This window comes from Bubalus bubalis, chromosome 3, assembly GCF_019923935.1.
Source record: "Bubalus bubalis isolate 160015118507 breed Murrah chromosome 3, NDDB_SH_1, whole genome shotgun sequence".
NCBI classification, from domain to species: domain Eukaryota; kingdom Metazoa; phylum Chordata; class Mammalia; order Artiodactyla; family Bovidae; genus Bubalus; species Bubalus bubalis.
The window spans coordinates 60,687,693-60,706,271 of NC_059159.1; the positions used below are offsets into that span (position 1 = coordinate 60,687,693).

The 18,579-nt window shown below is 36.7% G+C and overlaps 1 pseudogene; it reads left to right on the forward strand.

The window, feature by feature from the left end:
• The first annotated feature begins 3,236 nt into the window (after positions 1 to 3,236).
• LOC102413068 lies at positions 3,237 to 4,241 on the forward strand (annotated as a pseudogene).
• Positions 4,242 to 18,579: the final 14,338 nt, after the last annotated feature.

The following is an 18,579-nucleotide window of genomic DNA, read 5'->3' on the forward strand; positions in this document are numbered from 1 at the left end:
GTAGTCATGTATGGATGTGAGAGATGGACTATAAAGAAAGCTGAGCGCCAAAGAATTGATTCTTTTGAACTGTGGTTTTGGAGAAGACTCTTGAGAACCTCTTTGACTGCAAGGAGATCCTATCCATTCCATCCCAAAGGACACCAGTCCTGGGTGTTCATTTTAATGACTGATGTTGAAGCTGAAACTGCAATACTTTAGCCACCTAATGTGAAGAGCTGACTCATTTGAAAAGACCCTAGTGCTGGGTATGATGGAGGGTAGGAGGAGAAGGGGACAACAGAGGATAAGATGGTTGGATGGCATCATCGACTCAATGGACATGAGTTTGGGTAAACTCTGGGAGTTTCTGATGGACAGGGAAGCCTGGTGTGCTGCAGTCCATGAGGTTTCAAAGAGTCAGACATGACTGAGTGAATAAACTGAACTGAACTGAAAAAGCTGCTCATATATTAGAACAAATGCTCCTTGGATTGTCTTTATATTGCAAAGATTTCTTTATTGTTTAAACTTACCTTTATGTATTAATACATTACTTTTTCCTTGTTTTAACTTAATTTTTTTATTATGATACACAAATATACAAGAACACACATACTTACACAGAAGAAGAAAAAATATTGCAATTTTAGTGTCTATATCATTAGCTGAGAGTTGTCCATAACATTCCTTATTATTATTTTTTGTCTGTAAAATATGTAGTGATGTCACCTCAATTATTACCATAATTGATAACTTGTGCTTTCTCTCTCTTTCTTTTTCTCCTGATATATCTGTCTTTGATGTTTCATCAATTTTATTGATCTTATCGAAGATTTAGGTTTGGTTCCAAAAAGAGAGCACTAGAGGAAACATTAATGAATTTTTAATATATGTAATATAATACCAGTAAGCACACACACATACGCAACTTCACCACATACAAAATAATAGCACAGTTCTACAAAAATTACGTGGGTTTGTTATTTATTTATTTCTAAAAGAGTTTTATTGTGCCATAATTCATGTACCATACCATACAATGCATCCATTCAAAGTGTACAATTCAATGTTTTGTTTTATTTTTGTATTTTACAGATATATGCAATCATCACCACAATCAACTTTGTTTTGTTTTATATTTTTTAAATTATAGTATAGGTGTTTTACACTGCTGTATCAGTTTCTGTTATACAGCAAAATGAATCAACTATATGTATACATTTATCCCCTATTTTCTTAAATTGCCTTCCCATTTTCACCACAAAACACTGAGTTCCCTGTCCTATACAGAAAGTTCCCATTAGTTATCTATTTTATACATGAAAGTGAAAGTGAGAGCGTTATTTGTTCCATTGTGTCTGACTCTTTGTGACCCCATGGACTGTAGCCTGTCAGGCTCCTCTGTCTCGGAATTCTTCAGGCAAGAATACTAGAACGAGTTGCCATTTCTTTCTCCAGGGAATCTTCCCAACTTAGGGATCAAACCTGGGACTCCAGCATTGCAGGCAGATTCTTTACCATTTGAACCACTAGAGCAGCCCATTTTATACATAGTACTGTCTATATGTCAACTGAAATCTCCTAATTTCTCCCATCCCCTCTTACCCATATATTTGTTCTGTACACGTCTCTATTTCTACTTTGCAAATAAAATCACCTATACAATTCTTCTAGATTCCACATATGTGTTTTAATATGCTATATATGTTTTTTCTCTATCTGGATGCACTTTATATTTTGGTCTCTAGGTCCATCCATATCTCTGCAAAAGACACAATGTTTATTGCCTTTAATGGCTGAGTAATATTCCATTGTATATATGTACTACATCTTCTGTATCCATTCTTCTTTTGATAGACATTTAGGCTGCTTCCATGTTCTGGTTATTGTGAATATTATTTCAGTGAACACGGGTGCATGCAGCTTTTTGAATTATAATTTTCTCTGGGTATATGTCCAGGAGCGGGATTGCTGGGTTATATGGTAGCTCTATTTTTAGCTTTTTAAGGAACAGCCACACTGTTCTCCATAGTGGCTGTATCAATTTGCATTCCCACCAATGGTGTAAGATGATTCCATTTTCTCCACACCCTCTCCAGCATTTACTGTTTGTAGATATTTTGATGATGGCCATTCTGAGAAATGTAACTTTATACCTTATTGTAACTTTGATTTGAATTTCTCTAATAATTAGAAATGTTGAATATTTCTTCGTGTGTTTGTTGGCCATCTGTATGTCTGCTTTAGAGAAATGCTTATTTAGGTCTTCACCCATTGTTTGATTAGGTTACTTTTTTTTTGATATTGAGCTGCATGAACTGTTCATATGTTTTGGAGATTAATCTCTTGTCAATTGCTTTGTTTGCAAATATTTCCTCCCATTCTAAGGGTTGTTTTTTCATCTTATTTGTGGATTCCTTTGGTGTGCGAAAGCTTTTAAGTTTAATTAGGTCTCATTTGTCTATTTTTATTTTCATTACTCTAGGAAGTGGATCAAAAAAGTCTTTGTGTTGTGTATGTCAGAGTGTTTTGCCTACATTTTCCTCTAAAAGTTTTATAGTGTCCTGATTTACATTTAGACATTTAATCAATTGTGTGTGTGTGTGTGTGTGTGTGTGTGTGTGTGTGTGTGTGTGTATGCTGTTACGGAGTGTTCTGATTTTGTTCTTTTATATGTAGCTGTCTAGCTTTCAGAACACACTTATTGAAGAGGCTGTCTTTTCTCCCTTTCTCCTTTCTCATAGATTAGGTGATCTTGGGTGGGTGGGTTTGTTTATGGGCTTTCTATCCTATGCTGTTGGTCTGTTTTTTTTTGTTGTTTTTTTTTTTTCCCTCTGTTTTTCTGTTTTTGTGCTAGTACCATACAGTCTCAATTACTGCAGCTTTGTAGTATCATCTGGAATCAAGAAGCCTGATTCATCCAGCTTGCTTTTCTTTCTTAAGATAGTTTTGGCTATTTCAGGTCTTTTGTGTTTCCATACAAACTGTAATTTTTTTTTATTCCAATTCTGTGAAAAATGGCATTGCTAATTTGATAGGATTGCATTGAAACTATGGGTTGCTTTGGGTATTATAGTCATTTTCACATTATTGATCCTTCTTTCACATTATTAATCCCAGAACGTGATATATCATTTCATCTGTGTCATCTTTGATTTCTTTCATCAGTATCTTATAGCTTTCTTTCAACTGGTATCCGGGCTTGGTTTTAAAAGAAATGATTGATGGAGAGGCAAGGCAGGGGTGGCAGGGGCATGAGTGGTGACCACAAGGGTGGTGGAGACAAAGCAGGCCACAGAGAAGTAGCACAGGCAGTCCAGTTGAGCCATGAGTGTCATTGCTGGGAAGATCACTGGGAGCTGAGCAGGCAGTCAGTAGCTCTACATCTTGGAAGAAACATAATCCTGCTCAAGGAGTATGGGGTCATCCTACCTATGTCTGTAAAAGAATATCAAGTATGGCAGCTGTATTCCATGGCTGGGGCCAGTGGAAATGAAATGGGTTGTGGTGAAAATGTGAAGGTCTTGACAAAGAAGACCTATAAAAAGAACAGTGAGAAAGGCCACTACATACACATACACACGCCCACACACACACACACACACACGCATGCACACACAAGGTCTACCACTTACAGAGCAAATTGTCCATGTTTTTTCAAATGCTGGTCCAAGAGGGAACCCTGAATATATTTGGAAAAGCATGGCATGATAACTCTTATTGCAGACCTGTTAATATAAGTGAGTACATGAAAGAAGGCTTTTTGATTAAAATTGAAACCTGACAAAAACCAGATCTTGGCACCCAGGAGAATATACATTAACTGGAGACTCAGGCATGGAAACATGTGGAAGCCATTATATAGACATTGTGGATAGAAACAAAGTACTTAGTAAGCATTACAAAGCAGAAGAAGACTCAGAATAATTTAAATCTTTCAAAACAGGCCAAGGACTATTGAGTCCTAATTGGAAGCAAGAATTTATAAATCAGAAAGATATTCCATACTTCTGTGCATACAAACTGGATACTGTAAAGTTCAACTTGGGGGGGGGGGTGCTTGCAGAATAAAGTGGAAACAAATTAATAAAAAGCAATAATGGCATCTGTTTACAACAAATAGACATCTGTTTGGTCTGCTCAGTAAGTGGATTGACCTGACTATGGACAACATTCAAAGGATGGAAGAAGAAAGGAAGAGACAGCCAAGTGAGATGAGAGAGAAGGACCCAGTGAAAGGAATGATGGCAGATGACTAAATCCATCCCTCCTATTTCTGTACCTTTTGCAAGACAGAGGTCGACAGGAAGGCACAGCAGCTCCACCCTCCCAAGTGACAGAGCATGCAGAATCAGCCTTTCTGTGCCCATCCTCCAGGCAACTTTAAGTCCCTTACTGTAGCTAATTCCAAATGCCACTTAATATTGTGAACAATTAGGCCATCTAGTATTATGAAACCTCTGTGTCTGGAAGCCTAAACTTCTGAGATATGTGCCCATATTTACAGTTCCTCCCTTTTCAACCATTGTGTTCTCAACACATATATGTGCCCACCTCTTTATTTCCAAGTGACATATTTATTTAATGTGATGACTCTTTTTTAAAATTAATTTAATTGGCCGATAATTATTTTACAGCTTTGTGATGGTTTTTGCTGTGAATCAGCCACAGGTATACCTATGTTCCCTCATCCTGAAACCCCCTCCCACCTCCCTCCCAACCCTATCCCTCTGGATTGCCTCAGAGCACTGGCTTTGTGTGCCCTGTTTCATGCATCGAACTTGCACTGGCCATCTATTTTACATATGATAATGTACATGTTTTAATGTTATTCTCTCAAGTCATCCCACCCTCACCTTAACCCCCTGAGCTCAAAATATGTTTTTGTTGCATGAGTCTCTTTTGATGCCCTGCATTTAGAATCATTGGCACCATCCTAAATTCCATATATATGTGTTAATATACAGTATTTGTATTTCTCTTTCTGACTTGCTTCACTCTGTTTAATAGGTTCCAGTTTCATCCCCCTTATTAGAACTGACTCAAGTGCATTCCTTTTATAACTGAGTAATATTCATTTTGCATATGTATCACAACTTCTTTACCCATTCATCTCCCAATGGACGTCTAAGTTTCTTCCATGTCCTAGCTATTGTAAACAGTGATGCAATGAACATTGGGGTACAGGAGTCTCTTTCAATTATGGTTTCTTTGGAGTATAAGCCCAGCAGTGGGATTTCTGAGTCGAATGACAGTTCTATTTTCAATTTTTTCAGGACTCTCCACACTGTTTTCCATTGTGGCTGTACCAGTTTGCATTCCCACCAACAGTGTAAGAGGGTTCCCTTTTCTTCTCATGCTCTCCAGCATTTATTGTTCACAGAATTTTTGATGATGGCCACTCTGACAGGCATGAGTATATAACTCAATGTGGTTTTGATTTGCATGTATCTAATAATGAGTGATGCTGAGCAACTTTTCATGTGTGTGTGTGTGTTTTTTTGTTTTTTTGTTTTTTTTTTTGCCATATGTATGTCTTCTTTGGAGAAATGTCTGTTTAGGTCTTTTTCCCACTTTTTGATTGGGTTGTTCATTTTTTCTGGCATTGAGCTGCATGAACTGCTTGTATATTTTGGAGGTTAATTCCTTGTCAATTGTTTTGTTTGCTATTATTTCTCCCATTCTGAGGGGTGTCTTTTCACTTTGCTTATAGTTTCTTTCACTCTTCAAAAGCTTTTAAATTTAATCAGATCCCATTTGTTTATTTTTCTTTTCATTTCCCTTACTCATGGAGGTGGGTCATAGAGGATCTTGGTTCATTTACATCAGAGAGTGTTTTGCCTATGTTTTCCTCTAAGAGTTTTATAGTCTTTGGTTTTACATTTAGCTCTTTAATATATTTTGAGTTTATTTTTTGTGCATGGAGTTATAAAGTGTTCTAGTTTCATTCTTTTATATGGAGTTAACCATTTATCCTGACACCACATGCTGAAGAGACTGTCTTATCCACTGTATATTTTTGCCTGCTTTGTCAAAGATAAGGTGCTATTCTTCTTTCTCAATATTGCTTTGACTATTTGAGGTCTTTTGTGTTTCCATACAAATTGTGAATTTTTTGTTCTAGTTCTGTGAAAAATACCATCGTTAATTTAATAGGGATTGTGTTGAATCAATAGGTTGTTTTGGGCAGTATACTTGTTTTCACTACATAGATTTTTCCAATCCAAGAACACAGTATATTTCTCCATCTATTTGTGTCATCTTTGATTTCTTTCATCAGTGTTTTATAGTTATGTGTGTGTGTGTGTGTGTGTATATATATATATATATATGTATTTTGTTTCTTTAGGTAAATTTATCCCCAAATATTTTATTCTTATTATTGCTATGGTGAATGGGATTATTTCCTTAATTTCTCTTCCTGATTTTTCATTGTTAGTATATAGGAATGCAAGGGGTTTATTTATATTAATTTTATATCCTGAGACTTTACTACATTCATTGATTAGCTCTAGTAATTTTCTGGTGGCATCTTTAGGATGTTCTATGTAGAAAATCATGTCATCTGCAAAAGTGAGAGTTTTACTTATTTTCCAATCTGAATTCCTTTATTTCTTTTTCTTCTCTGATTGCTGTGGCTAGGACTTTCAAAAATATGTTGAATAATAGAGGCGAGAGTGGGCACCCTTGTCTTATTGCTGATTTTAGAGGAAATACTTTGTTTTTCAACATTGAGGATAATATTTGCTGTGTATTTGTTGTATATGGCTTTAATTATATTGATCTATGTTCTTTTTATGCTTACTTTCTGGAGAACTTTTATGATATTGAATTTTATTAAAGGCTCTCTTTGCATCTATTGAAATAATCATAAGGTTTTCCCTTTCAATTTATTAATATGGTACATCATATTGATTGTTTTGCAAATTTTGAGAATCCTTGCATTCCTGAAATAAAGTCCACTTGCTCATGATGCATAATCTTTTTAATATGTCGTTGGCTTCTGTTTGCTAGAATTTTGTTGATGATTTTTTGCATCTATATTAATCAGTGATATTGGACTACAGTTTTCTTTCTTTTGTAGCATCTTTGTCTGGTTTTGGTATCAGCATGACTGAGAATGAGTTTGGGAGTTTTCTTTTCCTCTGCAATTTGCTGAAACAGCTTGAGTAGGATATGTGTTAACGCTTCTCTAAATTTTTGGTAGAATTCCCTGGGAAGCAATCTGGTCCTGGCCTTTTGTTTGTTGGAGATTTGTTATTACAGTTTCAATTTCCATGCTTGAGACTGGTGTGTTCAAATTTTCTATTTCTTTGTGGTTCAGTTTTGAAAGGTTATACTTTTCTAAGAATTTGTCCATTTCTTCCAAGTTGTCCATTTTATTGCCATAAAGTTGCTCACAGTAGTCTCTTAAGGGCATTTGCATTTCTGTGTTATATGTTGTAATTTCTCCATTTTTATTTCTAATTTTATTGATTTGTGTTTTCCTTTTTTTTTAACTTGATGAGTCTGGCTAGCTGTTGGTCTATGTTGTTTATCTTCTCAAAGAACCAGCTTTTAGTTTTATTGATCTTTGCTTTGATGTCTTTCATTTCTTTTTCATTTATTTTTGCACTAATGTTTACGGTGTCTTCCCTTGTACTAATTTTGTTGTTGTTGTTCTCTTTTCTAATATAAGGTTAGGTCATTTATTTGATGTTTCTCTTCTTTGTTGACATAGAATTACATTGTTATGAACTTTCCTCTTTGCACTGCTTTTACTGAATCCAAAGGGTTTTGGGTTGTCATGTTTTTATTATCATTGGTTTCTATGCATATTTAGACTTCCTTTTTTATTTCTTTGGTGATTTGTTGGTTATTCAGAAGCATGTTGCTTAGCCTTCATTTGTTTGTGTTTTTTACAGCTTGTTTCCTCTTGCTGATATCTAATCTTACACCATTATAATCAGAAAAGATGCTTAGAATTATTTCATTTTTTATTCATTTTTTAAAAGAATTTAAGGCTGGATTTGTGGCCCAGGATGTGGCCACATCCTGGAGAATGTACAATGTGCACTTGAGAAAAAAAGTGAAATACACTGTTTTTGTATGAAATGCCCTGTAGATATCAATTAGGTCTAACTAGACCAATGTATCCTTTAAATCTTGTGTTTCCTTGTTAATTTTCTGTCTGGATGATATGTCCATTAGTGTGAGTGGAGTGTTAAAATCCAGCACCATTATCGTGTTACTGTCATTTTCCCCTTTAATAGTTGTTAGCATTTGCCTTATGTATCGAGGTACTCCTATGTTGGGTGTATATATATTTATATTTGTTTATCTTCTTAGATTGATCTCTTGGTCATTATGTAGTGTCCTTCTTTGTCTCTTATAACAGTCTTTAAGTCTATTTTATCTGAGATGAGTATTGCTATTCCCACTTTATTCTATTTTCCATTTGCATGAAATACCTTTTCCCAGACCCTTAATTTCAGCCTGAATGTGTCCCTAGGTGTGAGGTGGGTCTCTTGTAGGCAGCATAAATAACAGTTCTGTTTTTGTATCCATTTGGCTAGCCTTTGTTTTTTTTTTTTGGAGCATTTAAACCATTTATATTTAGGGTAATTATTGATAAGTATGATCCTGTTACCATTTACTTTATTGTTTGGGGTTAATTTTTATAAAACTTTTCTGTGTTTCATGTCTAGAGAAGATCCTTTGACGTTTCTTGAAGACCTGGTTTAGTGGTGCTAAATCCTTTTAGCTTTTGCCTGTCTGTAAAGCTTTTGATCTGAATGAGATCCTTGCTGGATACAGTCACCTTGGTTGTAGGTTTTCCCCTTTCTTCCCTTTAACTATACACTGCCATTCCTTTCTGGCTTGCAGAGTTTCTGTTGAAAGATCAGCTGTTATCCTTATGGGAATCCACTTGTATGTTATTTGTTGCTTTTCCCTTGCTTTCTTTTAATATTTGTGTGTGTGTGTGTGTGTGTGTTCAATTTCTGTTAGTTTGATTAACATGTGTCTTGGTTTGTTTCTCCTTGGGTTTTTCCTGTATGAGACTCTCTGGACTTAGATGTGAGTGGTTACTTCCTTCACCATTTTAGGGAAGTTTTTTACTATCTCCTCATGCTTTCTTGGAGAAAACGATGGCACCCCACTCCAGTACTCTTGCCTGGAAAATCCCATGGATGGAGGAGCCTGGTAGGCTGCAGTCCATGGGGTTGCTAAGAGTTAGACACGATTGAGCGACTTCACTTTCACTTTCATGCTTTCTCACACTCATTCCTTTTGTCTTCTTCTGGAATGCCTATGATTTCAATGTTTGGGCACTTAATATTGTCCCAGAGGTCTCTTATGATGTTCTCTTTTCTTTTTATTATTTTTGTTCACTTTTCTTTTTTTAATTTTTTTTCAGTCTCTTCCATTTATTTCCACCTTCTGTCTTCCAGTTCACTTATTTTTCTTCTACCTCATTACTCTACTGTTGGTTCCCTCCAAAGGGTTTTTAATCTCAGTTATTGCATTGTTCATTACTGATGGATTATTCTTTATTTCTTCTACGTCCTTGTTGAACATTTGTTGCATCTTCTCAATCCCTGTGTCTAGCCTATTCACAGCCAGAAACACCCAAAGAGCTTCACAGAGTTATACAGATAAAAGAAGACAGAAGAGGGAGTGAGACAACCATGAGCAGAAAAGGGAGAGTCAAAAAGGAAGGAAGTGATCAAGCTGGTAATCAAATCCCTAAGTGAAAATGGATATGAAAAATCAGACTAAATGGTACAAAGTTAAATACAAAAGATCAAAAATTAAAAACCTAGAATAAAAATTTGGCTCTCAAAAGTACAATATAGAAAAAAATCAAATACACACAAAAAATACAGAATTTATTTTTTAAAGGCTTTTTTTTTTTAGAAAGGTAAAAATAAGCTATGAAAAATAAAAGTTAAAGAAGTAATAAAGAACCATATTAGGACAATAGGAGTGGGAAAAAGAGAAGGGGAAGAAAGGAAAGACACAGAAAAGAGAACAAATAAGAATAAAAATGATAAGAAATTTTAAAATTTTAAAAAATTAAACAATAATAATAATAAATAAAAATATATCTAAGAATTTTTCTGGAGCTGTTGTGGGCAGTGTGGGACCAGTTCAGTGTTCAGATGTTCCCCTCTTCTGACTTGTACTTGTTTTCAAAGTCTGCAGTTGCCCCTCAAATGCAGTCTCAGCCTAACTGCAAGATTGTATTCTGTTGCACTACCACTTCTGGGGCAGTCCCCCTATCTTTCTTTTCCTTAGGTTGTTCTCCTCTGCTTTCAAGTATTTTCAGTGTCTGATCTCTGCCCTAACAAGAGGGGACAGAAGTGGTCACTTACTTGCTCAGTTGTGTTGTGGAGAGGGAGGAACACTGCAAATGCTGCTGGCAAGTGTGTAGAGTCCTAGCAGTGGTTGGAGCACACAGGAGTTTGCACAGCCCAAGGCACTGTGCACCTTCCAGGCTCCCAGGCGGGCCATGAGGACATAGTCCCACATGGGCCATGCGTTCCCTCAGGGGAGTGATCTTGGTCTGTGACATTCTCAGTAGATATGAACTGTCCCAGATCCCAGGAGGATATGGTTAGCAACAAAAGCCCTCTCATAGCTTGGGAGGAGATGTAGTCTCTAGGGCCAAGATTGGGCAGCCCCTTGTCTTCCACCTCTGGCTGTTGCACACCTGCCTTTCTGCCTCTGTGGAGAGCCATAAAAGGCAGATGGCTTGCTCTTCTTTGGTATTCACTAGGGTACGCTCCTTTGTTCTGTGAGCCTTTCTGCAGGAAAGGCCCTTTATTTTACTTTGGCTCTCTGGCATTCCTGTGGTTTGGGTTTTCCCCATTTTGTCTGTTCTATGTCACATTAGTTCCTTCAGAGTGTCCTCATGGCATTCAATGCCAGTCCTTTCCCATAGGACTGATGATGCAGCCTAGACCTCTGTACCTAGGCTCCACTCACTAAGGGTGGATGCAAGTGTGTGAGCCACTTCTCAGCTGGTAATTGCTATTTGGCATGATTTCTGTTTATATATATATATATATATTATTCTTTATTTCTTCTATGTCCTTGTTGAACATTTGTTGCATCTTCTCAATCCCTGTCTCTAGCCTATTTACATCCAGGAACACCCAAAGAGCTTCACAGGGTTATACAGATAAATGAAGACAGAAGAGGGAGAGAGGCAACCAGGAGCAGAAAAAAATATATATGTATATAATTTACACACACACACACACACATATATATATATATATACACACACACACACACACAACATATATATGTTATGTACATATAATTTATATGTATAAATATAATTTATATGTGTATATATATGTATATACATAACCTATATATATATAGGTTATGCTGCCCTCTGTGATTCCGAAGCTCCCCACTCACCCACCTGTGAGAGGATTTGGTATTGTGTGGAAACCTCCCCTGTCACAACTCCCTCCCCAGGACAGGTCTATCCCCAAATCCTTTGTCTCCCTTTTCATCTTTATTCTTTGTCCTACCTTATTTAGAAGAGATTAGTTTGCCTTGTGAGGTGTCTGGAGTCCTCTGTCAGCATGTATATGCTCTTTTGTGGAAGTTGATCACATGATGTTTTGATGTATTTTTGGGGGAGAAAGTGATCATCCCATCCTAATCCTCCACCATCTTATGGCATCCCTATACTTAACTTTTTTAAGTAAGCTATATGATATCTCTTTTCCTCAGTCTCCTCAGTTTTGAAAAAGGAAGAATAATATCAATGTTACATCATAAGAGTAATTGTTTTATTAAGAGAGTTAACATATATAAAATATTTAGAACTGTGCTTGAAACAAAATAAACACTCTTCAGATGATAGCTATAACTTGGATGATGTATACTTCTGAATTGTATTTTATATTTTTAATCTTTAATATTATGTATATATAATGTAATCCAAAAAATAACTAGCAGAGCTTTATTTATAACAATTTTTTGAATTTTATTTTTTTCATTTCCAATTCAGTGTGTGGAAGGCCAAACCTAGAGATTTCCCTTTCTAAATTTAGCTCTAATGGTAAGAAGATTTAGAAATTTTATACTCAACTCGACAGAATTGCTGAATACTCCTTCTCCATTTGTATGGTATGCTTACTTTTCCATCAGCAACTGCTACATCACAAAACAGAATTGAACTTTTATAGATTCACTTATGTTGATTATTTTCCTAGTTTATACATATCAAAACTATTGGAAAAAAACTAAGGAATCAAATTCAAATTGCTTGGGTGTAATACATTTCAGCTTCCCGAGTGGTTCAGGAGTAAAGAATCCATCTCTGATGCAGAAGGTGAAGGAGATGCATGTTCTATCCCTGGGTCAGGGAGCTCCCCTGGAGGAGGGAATTGCAACCCACTCTAGTATTCTTGGCTGGAGAATCCCATGGACAGAAAAGCCTGGTGGGTCTACAGTCCATAGGATCACAAAGAGTCAGACACGACTGAAATAATTGAAATGACATGCATGACAAGTACATTTTGACCATGATTTGTAAAATATTTAATAACTCCATGCGAAGAGTTGACTCATTAGAAAAGATTCCGATGCTGGGAGGGATTGGGGGCAGGAGGAAAAGGGGACAACAGAGGATGAGATGGCTGGATGGCATCACCAACTCAATGGACGTGTCTGAGTGAACTCCGGGAGTTGGTGATGGACAGGGAGGCCTGGAGTACTGCAATTCATGGGGGTCGCAGAGTCGGATACAACTGAGCGACTGAACTGAACTGAAGAGCAACTTTACTTATGGAGTGAAATACACTATTATGCATAAATGTTTCATGCCTACAATTTATAAAACAATATGCATATTTAATGAATAGGTTAACCTCACTTCTACTGTTGCCATTACTTAATGCTTTTCCTTGACAACCATCATCCATGTTAATGTGAAACACCTCAACTTTTAAGGAGGATATTCCTAAGAACCATTTTAATTGCAAATAGGAAAAATGCAACTCAAACTGACTTAAAAGATGAATCTATCAACTTAGGTAGCTTACAATTACAGAGTTACTTTTTATTTCAGCCACACTTGAATCCAGGGTTGCAAACAATTTATCAATGAGTAAGAAATTTTTCTTTTGCAAAATTTTGCTATACATTTCTACACATTTTTATGTCCATAAGCAGGCTACCTTCAAATAGTCACAAGATAACTCTTAGAAGTTTATGCTGATATTCTATTTGTTTCAACTCCAGTGAAAACATATTTATTTTTCCAAATGATAACTCCCTCTTATTAGCCATGCTTGATCTTTGAGTCACATACATATTACTAAATAATTATTGTGGACAAGATTAGAGGGAATATATTGAATGGATAGGTCTAGGGCGCCATCCAACCCTGGAACTGGATTACATCCAATCTATGCACTTTTTAAAGACAGAGAGTAGATAAGGGATGCTTCTGCATGTAAATTAGGGTGTGATTATGAAGAAACAGCAATAAATAGAGCACATAAAAATATTAAATGTTCTATAGTAAGATAACAAATTGTACATGCACATTATCTATGGGTGCAAATATACATATCCATACACATATATTTCTAGATAGAGAGGTAGGTAGATAGATAAATGATATAGACAAGTTTTTACACATATACTAATTGGACTGAACTTGTTAGTTAGGATACAACTTTATACTTTTCCTAATAGTGCCTTCAGACATAGACTATTGAATCTTGTTCTTGTCTCTCAACATTTTTGGAGGGCTCATAACTTCTCAAATATAAGAATAGTCTCATTTTTAGATTTTTAAAATCCAGTCTAAAATACACTAAATCATCACTTCCGTTTTGCATCCAATTCAGTGATCTTTACACCTCCTCAGCTCAGGCCTGAGTGTTGGTTGTCTGCAGTGAGAAAACAAGTTAAGGTTACTCGACTTCTTCCCACCTCTTCTGTGTAGTTCATTAGAATTTGAGAGACAATTGAATAGATAAGATTAAAGATACATTTAGTAGTCAGACATATCTTGGCTATCATGCCTTCTGTTAATCTCATTAACATTAATGAGATTAATCTCATTAATCTCTGTTAATTTCTGTTGACTATTCCATAGGGACCAGAAAGATTCTAAAGAGACCTTATCCCCAAGCATACTGCATCCTTCCATAATAAGAAGGGCACTTTTACCTGATCCCTTTTAACCCTTGCAAAGCCAACACCGCGGTTCTTGCACACTGCAGGGGATCAACTCTGGTTTTCCTCTGCTGAAGTTACCTTACTCTGTAACGCAACCTTCCTATAGGAATCCTCTTTGAGAGATCTTACACAGTTACTTCATCAGTATCTTCTTGGTCTGTGGAAAATATTGTACATTCCTGCTCTGTAAAAAGGTCTTGGCTGTTTTTCCACTGCTCTCCCCACTTCTTGTCTTACGTCACTCTGTGTTTACTCCAGCCAGTCCCTGAATTCAACCTTTTCTAGATAAGAAGCAGCTTCCTCATGTACCTTTCTGTCCCAGAATCTCTCCAAATCTGGGAGATATATGTTACCTTGTCCAAGTAGCAATAAGCTGTGCTTTGGTCCCTTAGTGCCACAAAAATTTACAGTGGTCTGGTTTTGGAATAAGAGGATGGTATATTTCTTGCAACCATTCCCATCCCTATCAATATTTCTTCAGGAATCATTGACTAGAGGTGGTAGTGGGAAATACTTCTGCCCCCATGTGTAGGGAAGAAAAGGTGATGCAGATTTTCATCTCCTATGCATTTTCCTACTTGAATGAATTCCTCTCCAAAAATTTCATTTTATTTTTTATTATTTTATTCTTTTGGAGAAATGATGTGACCAATGGTCAAAAGACATCTTTTATTTGATTCTAGTAAATCTTGTCTAAATATACCCAGCATTTTTGTTTAGAAATGGGGAGAAGAGACATTTATTTTTAGTCATTTTCAGTTTGGGGTCTTCAGAGGAAATTTTAAATAACAAGAAAGTACTATTTCACATTCCAATACTTATATGATGCATTTCACATTTTTTAACACAAGAGAAATGCAAAAGATTTCACATCACAATAGCATTTTGAGGGCAAGCACTGTTAGTCCTTTCTATAGATGAGAATATGAGTCACAGAGAGAATTACTGCTTTACTCAAACTCTTTCACTGGAAACAGGGTTAAAGCCTTGGTTTACTCCATTTCTAACTCATATTTTCCTCCATTAAAATGTGTTCAATATCCTTTATGTATGACCTTAATGGAAATGTGTGTGTGATGTGAATACTACCAATATGTTTGTTTCTAACAACTTAATCTTTAAATGACTTGATGTCTGGTGTGTGCATGTGTGTCTATGCAGCTAATTTGCTTTGTGTTACTTTTTACCCTACTGTTCAGAAAACTGTGACTAAAACCACAATATACTTAGTACATATTTAACAGAGATTCTGGTAGAAAATCACTAAAATTTAAATTTAGTTGTAACTGCTTTTTTTTTTTTCCTTTTGTATAACACACACACACACACATTTGGCTTAGCTGCTAAGCATATGGGATCTTATTGATAGTTACTTGGTCACGGATCTAACCTATGCCCTCTTCAGTGGAAGCACAGAGTCTTAATCAAGGAACTCCCCAGTTCTTATATTTTTAATCAAACTTGGTTTATAATGGTGGTAAGTGAAGAATTCCATAATGAAAAGACATGCCTCCAGTCTGATGGGAGCCAAGGGAAAACAAAAAACAAAAAAACAAAAAACAAAAAAAAAAACAAAAAAATTGTTGCCTGAATTATATGGATTTTGCTTTTCTATTTTAAAGGAAAAACAACTGGGAACTACCATGCCTAACATAATACAGAGCAGAATCCCATCTTACCCCTCTCCTCAGAAATCTGTACATAGTGCCCTGAAGTCAGCAGAGGCCAGGCTGACCATGCAAGTCAGCATTCTGGAAGGTTTCAGAGTCAGAGTGCCAAGGGCTGACAAAACATTCTAGGGGACGTCCTTGGTTTGAAAGGGTGGTGGAAACACTGCTGTCACAACAAGGATCTGTAAGTCACAGGTACAGTCACAAACCATAGCTTGCATTCCCATAAACTTGATATTTCAGATTTTGCTATATATGCATACCACTTATATCCTTCTTCACTATACCTGTTAATGGAAAAATTGTCAAGCAGAAGTGAAGGATTCTAAATTTACTCTTTTTGTCCTTTGGTCTGAAGCATCCATTCTACATAAGCTAAGAAATTGATAACTGGCTGCTTTCTACACTGGCTTTATATTGGGGCCTGTACTAAAATTTTTGGTATTGCATTTCTCTGGCTGGATTTGTCTCAGGAAAATTTAGAATTGTCTTATGCATAGATCACTGTTTTCTCAATTAAAGGGTGATATGACTCTATGGGAAACATTGGAAAATGTTGGACAGTAACTGTGTCCTCTGAGCCATGGACACCCATACACACAAATATACATATATAATTTAAGTGTATTAATAACAATTAGAATAAGAGGGAGCACAATGTTAAGAAACAAAATAGAATGAGTGGTTACATACGTATGGTACACACTGAGAACAGAGGAATGAAATAAAAGAAATAAGTGTTAGTGAAGGAGGTAAATAAAATGGGGAAAAATAGAGATCTCTTCAAGAAAATTAGAAATACTAAGGGAACATTTCATGTAAGATGGGCTCAATAAAGGACAGAAATGGTAAGGACCTAACAGAAGCAGAAAATATTAAAAAGAGATGGAAAGAATACACAGAACTGTACAAAAAAGATCATCATGACTTACATAATGACAATGGTGTGATCACTCACCTAGAGCCAGACATCCTGGAATATGAAGTCAAATGGGCTTTAGGAAGCATCACTATGAACAAAGCTAGTGGAGGTGAAGGAATACCAGTTGAACTATTTCAAATCCTGAAAGATGAGACTGTAAAAGTGCTGCACTCAATATGCCAGCAAATTTGGAAAACTCAGCAGTGGCCACAGGCCGGGAAAAGGTCAGTTTTCATTTCAATCACAAAGAAAGGCAATGCCAAAGAATGCTCAAACTAATGCACAATTGCACTCATCTCACATGATAGTAAAACAATGCTCAAAATTCTCCAAGCCAGGCTTCAGCAATACGTGAACTGTGAACTTCCAGTTGTTCAAGCTGGTTTTAGAAAAGGCAGAGGAACCAGAGATCAAATTGCCAACATCTGAAGGATCATCAAAAAAGCAAGAGAGTTCCAGAAAAACATCTATTTCTGCTTTATTGACTATGCCAAAGCCTTTGACTGTGTGGATCACAGTAAACTGTGGAAAATTCTGAAAGAGATGGGAATACCAGACCACCTGACCTGCCTCTTGAGAAATTTGTATGCCAGTCAGGAAGCAACAGTTAGAACTGGACATGGAACAACAGACTGGTTCCAAATAGGAAAAGGAGTACATCCAAGGCTGTAATATTGTCACCCTGCTTATTTAACTTCTATGCAGAGTACATCCTGAGAAACGCTAGGCTGGAGGAAGAACAAGCTGGAATCAAGATTCCTGGGAGAAATATCAATAACCACAAATATGCTGATGACACCACCCTTATGGCAGAAAGTGAAGAGGAACTAAAGAGCCTCTTGATGAAAGTGAAAGAGGAGAGTGAAAAAGTTGGCTTAAAGCTCAACATTCAGAAAACGAAGAACATGGCATCCTGTCCCATCACTTCATGGCAGATAGATGGGGAAACTGTGGAAACAGTTTCAGACTTTATTTTTCTGGGCTCCAAAATCACTACAGATGGTGACTGCAGCCATGAAATTAAAAGATGCTTACTCCCTGAAAGGAAAGTTATGACAAACCTAGACAGCATATTCAAAAGCAGAGATATTACTTTGCCAACAAAGGTCTGTCTAGTCAACGCTATGGTTTTTCCAGTGGCCATGTATAGATGTGAGAGTTGGACTATAAAGAAAACTGAGCGGTGAAGAATTGATGCTTTTGAACTGTGGTGTTGACGAAGACTTTTGAGAGTCCCTTGGACTGCGTGGAAATCCAACCAGTCCATCCTAAAGGAGATCAGTCTTGGGTGTTCATTGGAAACACTGATGTTGAGTCTGAAACTCCAATACTTTGGCCACCTGATACGAAGCGCTGACTCATTAGAAAAGCCCCTGGTGCTGGGAAAGATTGAGGGCAGGAGGAGAAGGGGACAACAGAGGATGAGATGGTTGGATGGCATCATCAACTCGATGGACATGGGTTTGAGTGTATTCCGGGAGTTGGTGATAGACAGGGAGGCCTGGCGTGCTGCGGTTCATGGGGTCGCAAAGAGTCGGACACGACTGAGTGACTGAACTGAACTGAACTGAAGGAGGTATAAACTGAGTTGAGTGAGTATGGGAGGAAGTTGGAGGAAACAAAAGATAGGTTGAGATTGCTAAGAGAGTCTAAAGCAATTTGCCAGAGTAATCTGATGACTCACAGAGAGAATTTATCATGTACATCTAAGGTTGTGTGGCAAAGTACTAGGGTGGTAGTTTGAGAAATCCCATTAAAAAATTAAACCCTGAACTTCATAGTTCTATCCCAGTAAAACATCTCTAAATT